Raw genomic sequence first — 9613 nt, 5'->3', positions numbered from 1 at the left:
TTGCTGGTGTTTTTACTTTGAGATCAAGAAAAGATACAGATACAAAATGAAAGAATTGACCTGGCATAAACTTAGAGAAAAAGATCTGTTTTTTGATCTAAATCAACCATGAAGTCACTGAGGGATCTTGGGAAAAATCCCTTCCCCTTTCTTATTCCTGGAATTCCATGTGGTTAATGAAGAATTTTTAACAACATGATCATATATGATGCTTACAATTATTTTACAATATCTATTATTTAAGTCTTAGATCACATAACATCTGTTCTTCCCAATTTTAGGAAAAGTATTTTATATAAAATTAAAATGTTTGTTCTTTCTGGACCATAGTTTTCTCATCTCTATGGAATGATGGATTTGGACTACATAATGTGTAAAGACACACATTATTTGGTTTCCTAGCAACATCAAAGGGTCTAGCAGATAGAAAAAAGTGAATAAATATTTAATAAACAGTGAATAGATGCAGAGTCTCTAGAAGTGTGTACATTTAAAGAATGTAGTCAATTGATCTTAATTGTGGAATGAGAGAACTGATTGAAGCAGGAGGAATCTTAAGGCTGAGAGAAAGTTTAACTAGTTACTGCCAAAGAAAAAAGCTCCAGTTAATAAAAGAGTCATGTTTACAACACAGCTCTTTTGAAACCAGCTCAGTCTCCATGTTCCTGGCTCAATTCTGTGAGGACAAGTTGGGTACATTAATACCTCATTCTGAGCAATCCAGATGGCAGTCTCCCTTCGAGTACTTTCAAGTAGCAGAGTGTGTTTTTACAAATAACATCTTCCTGGGTGAACTCACACAGAACACATCTCTAGGTGCATTTACTAGGGATAACCATCAATGAACATTTACTGGGTGCCTACTCTGTGGCAAACTCTGTTCTTGGTTCTTGGGATACAGTTACGAGTGGAGGTAAGAAGGGCAAAAAATCCCTATATTAATGAAGTTTACATTCCAGCAGGGAGAAATGGACAAAAACAATAAACACAATAAACAAGTAAATGACATAGTCATGTTTGGGGAGAGGCGGTGGCCAATTGTAGTACTAAGTCAGTTCTTATTGGGAAGATGTAGAGATGAAAGAGCTGGCCAAGTAAATACCCTGGGGAAGAGCAAAAGGAGAAGCTAGAGCACCTTCCTTAAGTCTGGACCACATCCAATTTGTGCAAGGTTCAGCAAGGAAGCAATGGTGACTGAAGAGGAGTGAGTGAGTGGGCCAATAATACGTGATAAGATCAGAGAGGAATGAACCCAAATCATGAAAGACTTTGTAGTCATTAAGATTTTTTGCTTCTATTCTGCTGTATAAAATGTGTTAACTAAAAATATCAAGTTCACATTTCTGCTTTGAAAATCTCAATTATATTTTATGCACATAGATACTATCCTTTATGTGTATAATTGAAGAAGACAACTAAACTGGGGGATGCATCTGTTATTTAGATAAAGAGTGAGGGATTGGATTAAGTTATGCTAGAAAAATATCTGCCTTCTACTCTTACAAGCTTGGGATTTGCTCTCTTTCATGCTTAAGGAATATTCTCCTTGCTGGAGAGAAATGATCACATAATATATAATTAGAGAAAGGCAATCCTAAGAGGGGAGATCTCTAAGTCACACTGACCGGAATGTGCATCACAGTTCTGACATAAGCTATGTGCTTTTGAACAAGTCATTTGACTTCTTTGTATTATGATTTACTCCCCTGTAAAATGGGGATAGTAGTATATACTTCCAAGATGTATTGTGAAGATTAACAGCATGATCCATGTAAGCACTTAAATAGTCCTTGATATGTGACAAGAACTCAAGAAATCAGTAGCTTTTATTATCATGCTCTCTCTTCAGTGTCAGCATTATACTGTCTTCACTGATCAGGATATTTTTGTTTTTTTCTCAGTCTTTATGTAATTTTTTAAATGTCTGTCTTCTGTTCATTTAACATTTTTGAAAATTCTCATCAGGTGTTTTATTTTTTCTGTCATTTTTTTTCTATATACTAAATTTCCTGCTCATAACAGAAATTAAAGCCATTTATCCTCTTTAGTTTCTACTCCCTGAAGTAATTTGGCTCCTTCTACTGTAAACATGTAGAGCACTATGCGTAGTTTGACAATTGACTCATTAAGCATCTTTGAAAGTACTGCCTCTTGAAGTGGCCTACTTTCTCTCTCTCCTATTGGAACTTCCCCTCCCGCCAGACCAGGCTCCTGTCAGTTGCCTTCACAAAAAGTGCATTTCCACCTCTTTGCCCTAACCTGCCTGGAATGCCTCTCATGCCATCTTCTGTCACTCAGCCTACCCTTTCTCTCTCATACAAATCCCCTTTTACTATAGACTACCATTTATTTCAAGTGCGTTAAGTAAGTGATCAAAATACCATCTCTTGTCTAGTTCTGAGCTATTCTTTGCATATGAAAGGGAAACATTTAAAAAATAAACCACAGAAGACCAAAAACCATGTAGTTCTTAGAAAGAAGAGGCAAGTCACATATAAGAAATCAGCAGTCAAAATATAGTAGTTTGGATTCAAGGATATACACATTTGTCAAACCTTATAGAAGATACACAAGATTTATGCATGTCATAGTTTGCACATTTTATATAAAAAACAGTGTAAATATATAGCATCATCTTAACTATGATAAATGCATAGTGAAGTATTTAGAGGAAAGGGTACTGATGCCGTCAATTTACTTTGAATTGCATCAAACATGAATTAATGGATAGATATGTGACAAAACAAGTATAGTGAAATATTAATGGTACAATCTAGGCGATGGGTTTTCAGGAGTTTACTGTAAAATTGTTTTAACATTGTTTTATGCTTAAAATTTTTGGTTAAAAATGATTTCTTAAATGATTAAAAAAAGCACAGAGACTCTGCCAACAGGAAAAGATATTCATAATTCTGTTTATGTTCCTCATTATTGTGATATCCAGGACAGAACACACTGTTTCAAGTATGATTTGTACTCTTCTCTTTAAAGCAAAAAAATAATTAATTTGATCTGAACACCCAAATCTATCATCATACCTTCAATGACAATGAGAACATTGTCAAAACTGGATTACACCAAACTTACAAACATTAACTATCCTCAGGTATTTTTCTTTCCAAGCCAACTGTTGCCAAGTCATGTCTTTTTCAGCTGTTCTCCTCTTGCTGGCTTTTTGAAGCTAAATTCATTGCAAAATGATGTGGTATGTCAGTGATCAGGCTTGAGTGAAGGGAGCTTGTCTGAGGGCTTATCTGTGCCACTGTACAGGATTCTTGAAGTAGAATACACAAACATATGCACCACACAAACACACACATACTCTAAAATGGAAAGGAACACAAAAGGAAAAAATGACCAGAGAAAATAGTAACTAACAGAAAGACTGAAATAATATACCCCTAAGAAGGTTAACCAATCTATTTATTGAGTATTTACTACGTTCACTGTGATAAACACACAAACATTATCACATTTAAATTTAGCAATAGCTGTGAAGTTGTAACCCCATTTTATAAAAGAGGAGCCTGAGGGAGATATAAATGATTTGTCCATGGTAGCCAGTGAGTTGCAGAGTCTGGATTTACTCAAGATGGTTAGATTGATCCCATATTCCTAAACTACATATCACATCATCATAGCAATTTAAGCGACTTGCATACAAGTGTTGAATTGGAGGGATTAGTCCTATATATTTGGAGACAGCAAAAATAGAGGTATTTATAAGTCACAAAGGCTTAAGCAAATATGTAAAGAGGTGACGTGTATCTACCATAACTCCTAATATGTGAATAATTCTGTTGATTTCATGATGGAGCTATAGCTTTAGCCTGAGAAGGCTTGGTTCAAAAAGCTACCAACTTTGAACTAGGCATTTAGCAAAATATTCTCTGTCTTTCTCCAGTTTCCTTTTTTTCTTCCCCAGAGCTGGTATCTTTGACTTTAGAGAATTTTGGCTCATTTCAGTCCTGCAGTTTGATTTAAAAGAAAACAAGCAAAACAAATTTCTTCTGCTTTAGTTTGAAAAGATTTAGACCTAACCTAATAAGAAAATGGTATCCTTGCATGACCCAGTTTAGCTCACTATAGTTACTCTTCAGATTTGATAAGATGTGTATACCAGAAGAATGTACATTATAAAGCACAACTCCATAAGTTTTGGCATGTTGTTTCTATTTTCATTTGTTTCACGTTATTTTCTTATTGCCCTTTTGATTTCTCCTTTGACCCATTTTTTTGGGGGGAAATGTGTTGTTTAATTTCCATATATTTGTCAGTTTTCCTCCTGTTATTGATTTCCAGTTCTGTGCCATTGTGATCAGAAAATATACTTGGTATGATTTCAATTTTCTTAAATTTGTTAAGACTTATTTTATGGTCTCACATGTGATCTATACTGGAGAAGGTTCTGTGTGCACTTGAGAAGAAGGTGTATTCTGCTGCTGTTGGATAGAATGTTCTTTTCCTTCTGGTCCATCTATTAGGTCCATCTGGTCTAAAACCTAGTTCAAATCCAATGTTTCCTTACTGATTTTCTGTCTGGATGATCCATCTGTTGTTGAAAGTGTGATGTTGAAGTCTCCTACTATTTTTGTATTGCAATCTATTTCTCCCTACAATTACATTAATATTTGCTTTATATATTTAGATACTTCCATGTTAGGTTCATGTATATTTACAATCGTTATATTCTCTTGATGAATTGACACTTTATCATTGTTTAACAGCCTTCTTTGTCTCTTGTTAAACATTGATGAAGAACTAGAAGACACAAATGAGTGGAAAGACATGATGTGTTCCTGTGTTCATGGATTGGAAGAATTAATATTGTTAAAATGTCCATACTTTTCTACGTATTTAATGCAATCCTTATCAAAATTCCAGTGGCATTTTTCATAGAAATAGAAAAGACAATCCTAAATTTATATGGATCTAAAAAAGACCCTAAATAGCTAAAGAATCTTGAGCAAGAAGAACAAATCTGGATGGGTCACACTATCTGATTTCAAATTATGTTATAAAGCTATAGTAATTAAAGCACTATGATACTGCCATTAGAATGGACACATAGTCCAATGGAACAGAATAGAGAGCCCAGAAATTAACTTGCACATATGTGGTCAAGCAATCTTCAACAAGGGAGACAAGAATACACATCAAGAAAGGATAGTCTCTTCAACAAATGGTGTTGGGAAAGCTGTATATCCACATGCAAAAGAATGAAATTGAACCCTTATCTTACACCATACACAGAAATCAACTTGCAATGGATTAAAGACTTAAACATAAGACCTAAAGTTATAAAACTCTTATAGGAAAATGTAGGGAAAAAGCTCTTTGACAATGATTTTTCAGATATGACACCAAAAGCACAAGAAAAAAGCAAAACTAAACATGCTGAAAAGCTCCTACATAACAAAAGAAATGATCAACAGAATGAAAAGGCAAACTACAGAATAGGAGAAAATATTTGCAAGCCATGTATCTGATAAGGGATTAATATTTAAAATATACATGGAACTGATATAATTAAAAAAAAAAATCCGATTAAGGAATGGGTAGAGGAACTGAACAGACATTTTTCCAAAGAAGGTATACAAATGGCTGTTAGATACATCAAAAGATGCTCAACGTCACTAACCATCAGGAAAATGCAAATCAAAATCATGAGATATCACCTCACATCTGTTAGGATGGCTATTATTAAAATTTCAAAAGGTAACAATTGTTAGCAAGGATGTGGAGAAAAAGGAATCCATGCACACTGTTGGTGTGATTGTAAATTGGTACAGTCGTGGAAAACAGCATGGGAATTCCTTAAAAATTAAAAATAGAACTACCATATGGTACAGCAATCCCACTTCTGGGTATATATACAAAGGAAATAAAGCCTGGATCTCAGAGATATCTGCCCTCTCATGTTCATTGCAGCATTATTCACAATAGTCAAGACACGGAAAGAATCTGAGCACGCACCAACAAGTGACTAGATGAAGAAATTTTGGTATATATCATTAAAAGATAAACTGAAACGTTAAAATTTACAAGAGTTTATTTGGGCAAACATCGATTCAAACCAGGCAGCACCAAATGGAAAGTAGCTAGGGGTGCTCTGCTGTGAGAAGCTAGAGGTAAGGCTTTTATAAAGAAGACATATAAGCAAAGCAAAGAAATTATTTGATTAGCGATAGCGTAAGCAGTTGCCTTATTTGGGAAAGCCTAGCTGGCTGTTTGTGATTAGGTTTCTAAAGTTTTGTTTTCTCAGATTTGGGTGTGTTGACTCTGGTTTAATTTTGGGTTTGCTTACTACATAGGCTACCAAGGCAATGGAGCCACCTCAGTCTAAAGGATCCTTGTTTAATTACTTCAACAGTATATACCACTCAATATTATTCAGCCAAATAAATGAAGAAAATCCTGCCATTTTTGACAACAAGTATGAACCTAGAAGACACTGCTACATGTAATAGCAAAACACAGAAAGACAAATACTGTATGATCTCACTTATATGTGGAATCTAAAAAAGTCAAACTCATAGAACCAGAAAGAAGAATGGTGTTTGCCAGGGTAGGGGAAATGAGACATGTTGGTCAAAAGGTACAAACTTTCTACTATAAGATGAATAAGTTCTGGAGTTCTATTGCCCAGCATGGTGCCTATAGTTATTAATAGAGTATTGAAAAAGTATGTAAGAAATAATTATGTAAGATCATCTACTGAGAAAGGGAAGCAGTAGTCAGAGACGGGACCACACAATGCTCAGGTCAGAGTAACGATGGCAGTTACCTGAATTATTTTATTTTTTATGAGAATAGTTTGACTTAATAAATACTGTCCTCAAGTTCTCATTATACCGAAAACTGTTTGCTCACCTGATAAAATCTAACTCATTTTATGGTAATAACCTTGTTAGATGTGCAATGCTTTGAAAACAGTTTTATAGACGTAAGCAACCATCATTAAATACTGGCTTACTCTGTATTTAAAGAGGCATTGAGCCCCTCCTACAGGTGTCATAACTAATTATAGGTTAATTTCAGGGACTTACTGAAAACCTTCATAGTCTTTTATATAAGTGAAACCTACAGTCTCATGAAACAGCACTGTGTATGATTTCATTGTCACCTCTCTAAGGACACCAAGCTTTTTGTTCCTCAAGTCCTAGAATCTGGAGACTTGCTTCTTCTTGCTCATAAAGTCTTTACATGCCTGGTTTGAAGGAGACTGTTGTACCACGCTGCCTGGATGGGAAATATCACCCTGCAGAAACACTCTGAGAGAGAAGCTCTGTTTGATAGAAATGTGTAGGCTGGTGAACTATGTAAAACAAAAAGACAGCAAAAGAGAATAACCATTCTTTTTCACGGATTCCTTCTTTGCTCCTCTAGCCCAAATGGCATCTCCTCAGCAGGGGTCTTGGCAGCCTTTGCCCTCACCATCAAAGTTTTCTGTATTAGAAATCCGTCTGTGCTCTTCGTTCATCTGTACTCTCAACAGTCTGTCAGTCTGTTTTCTCCAGGGATGCTGAGCTCTCGGGAAGAACTGGATTTGAAGTTACACAGATGTCTTTGGTTTGGGTTCTATTAGCAATAGTGAGTTAAATTGTAACTTGCTAAGCCTCAATAGCGTCACATGTACAATAATGATAAGACTTCACAGATGTGATTTTAGGAAAAACAAATAAATATAATGTGTATAAAGTCTCTATGAATATCATAAAGTGCTATGTCATGCACCTACAAGGAAGTATAGTTTTAAACGGAATAATAATTTTGAAGGAAAATATCTTCCAGTTTTAGGGAAATAGCCATGAAATGCGCTCAGTAGCCTGTTGAGAATGAACTAGAGCTTCCAGCTATTTTTTGTTTTGTTTCCAGTTTCTGGCACGTTTATCTTCTTCTTTGTTTAAATTAATAGACTTTATTTTGAGAGTGCTTTTTAGTTCACAGAAAAATTGAAATACTCTCCCCTGGTTCCCCACCATCAACATCCCCCAACAGTGAGGTACATTTGTTACAATGAATGAATGAACATTGACACATCATTACTAAAGCCCATAGTTTAAAATAGGGTTCACTCTCTGTCGAGTTTTGATGAATGTATGCAAACACTGTTATAGTATTACACAGAGTAGCTTCACAACCCTCAGAATCTCCTGTACTCTACCAGTTCAGCCCTCTCTACCCTTGAACCTCTGGCAATCACTGATCTTTTTACTGTCTCTATAGTTTTGCCTCTTCCAGAATGTCACTTAGAATCCACCATATATAGCTCTTTGTGGTTCTTGGATGCCAGTTTCAATGTGGGAGGGGGGATTTTCCTCACAACCCCAAACAATTCTGACACCAGCTGGGTGTCCTAAAATTCAACTCAATTTTGACACTATCTACCTGGAGACAGCATTAGATTCCACAGGGTCAGAGCTCAGTCCTACAAGACTACCCCCCACCCCAGGATGTCACCTGTGCTTCTGACCTACTAACTACAGATCAACAACCCTCTCCAACTCAGGAAGTCAATTGCAAGTCCAAGTTGTTACCTGTACTTCTCACCACTGGCTATATATCAGAGATTCGCATAACCCCCTCCTTGGGTTCAATTAATTTGCTAGAGCAGCTCACAGAATTCAGAGAAGCATTTTACTTACTATATACTAGTTTATTATAAAAGGATAAAACTCAGGAACAGCCAGATGGAAGAGATGCATGAGGTAAGGTATGCGGGAAGGGTGTGAAGCTTCCATACCCTGTTCAAACACGCTACCATGCTACTCTCCCCAAATCTCCATATATACACCAACTTGGAAGCTCCCTCAACTGCATCCTTTTGGTTTTTTATGGAGACTTCATTACATAAGCATGATGGATACAACCATTGGCCATTGGTGATTAATTCAACCTCCAGGCCCTCTGCCCTCTCCCTGTAAGTTCCAACCCTCTAATCACATGGTTGGCTCCTATGGCAGCCAGCCCCCATCCTTAGGTGCTTTCCAAAAGTCACTTCATTAACATAACAAAAGACAACTTTATCACTCTCAATACTTAGGAAATTCCAAGGGTTTTGGGATCTGTGAGCCAGAAACTTTGGACAAAGCCAAATAAATATGAGAATAAATCACAATATTGCAGTAACCTTATCAGATTGACTTCTTTCACTTAAAAATATGCATTTGAATTTCCTCCTTGTCTTTTTGTGACTTGTTAGCATTTGATGCTGTCAGTGCTTTGGATTTTAGCCATTCCAATAGGTGCATAATGGTATCTCATTATTTTAATTTGCAATTCCCTAAGGATACATGATGTTGAGCATCTTTTCATGTTTATTTACTGTCTGTATATCTTTTTTGGTGAAGTAAAAGTTCAGATCTTTTGTGTGTTTTTAAATCTAGTTGTTCATTTTCTTATCAATGAGTCCTAAGATGTCAATGCAAATAACCAATAACCATTCTATAGATAAGAGAGATAACATGAGAGTTACTTGAGCCAAGCTGAAGACTAGCCTGGGAAGGCAGTCTCCACCTGGTTTTCAGTCCAGAGAAACATGGTTTTCAGTCAAGTTTTACACCCCTTTAAAACAAAGAACATGCATTAAACACACCCATGATACATATTC

This window comes from Equus quagga, chromosome 7 (assembly GCF_021613505.1).
Source record: "Equus quagga isolate Etosha38 chromosome 7, UCLA_HA_Equagga_1.0, whole genome shotgun sequence".
Taxonomy (NCBI): domain Eukaryota; kingdom Metazoa; phylum Chordata; class Mammalia; order Perissodactyla; family Equidae; genus Equus; species Equus quagga.
The sequence above is the reverse complement of the archived record's forward strand: the minus strand, read 5'-3'. Positions refer to the sequence as shown.